Genomic DNA, 950 nt, shown 5'->3' with positions numbered 1-950 from the left:
AGGATGCCTTTTGGTCTGTGCAATGCACCTGCAACTTTTCAGAGGTGCATGCTCTCTATCTTCTCAGATATGGTAGAGAAATTTCTGGAAGTCTTCATGGATGACTTTTCGGTATTTGGAGACTCATTCAGCTCCTGCCTTAACCATCTAGCACTTGTTCTGAAAAGATGCCAAGAGACCAACCTAGTTTTAAACTAGGAAAAATGTCACTTCATGGTGATTGAGCGGATTATCCTTGGGCATAAAATTTCAAGCAAAGGAATAGAGGTGGATCAAGTAAAGGTAGAGGTAATTGAAAAATTACCACCAGCTGCCAATGTTAAGGCAATCAGAAGTTTTCTGGGGCATGCAGGATTTTACAGAAGGTTTATAAAGGATTTTTCAAAAATTGCCAAACCTCTGAGTAATCTGCTAGCTGCTGACACACCATTTGTGTTTGATACACAGTGTCTGCAGGCATTTGAGACCCTGAAAGCTAAGTTGGTCACAGCACCAGTCATCTCTGCACCAGATTGGACATTGCCATTTGAACTAATGTGTGATGCCAGTGACCATGCCATTGGTGCAGTGTTGGGACAGAGGCATAACAAGCTTCTGCACGTCATTTATTATGCCAGCCCTGTTCTAAATGATGCACAGAAGAATTACACAACCACAGAAAAAGAGTTACTTGCAGTGGTCTATGCCATTGACAAGTTTAGATCCTATCTAGTGGGATCCAAAGTGATTGTGTACACTGACCATGCTGCTCTTAAATACTTACTCACAAAGCAGGATTCAAAACCCAAGCTTATAAGATGGGTGTTGCTTCTGCAAGAGTTTGATATAGAAATAAGAGACAGAAAAGGGACAAAGAACCAGGTAGCTGATCATCTGTCCCGAATAGAACCAGTAGCCGGGGCGTCCCTCCCTTCTACTGAGAACTCTGAGACTTTCCCAGATGAGCAACT

The sequence above is a fragment of the Arachis duranensis genome, chromosome 4, assembly GCF_000817695.3.
Source record: "Arachis duranensis cultivar V14167 chromosome 4, aradu.V14167.gnm2.J7QH, whole genome shotgun sequence".
Taxonomy (NCBI): Eukaryota; Viridiplantae; Streptophyta; class Magnoliopsida; order Fabales; family Fabaceae; genus Arachis; species Arachis duranensis.
The sequence above is the reverse complement of the archived record's forward strand: the minus strand, read 5'-3'. Positions refer to the sequence as shown.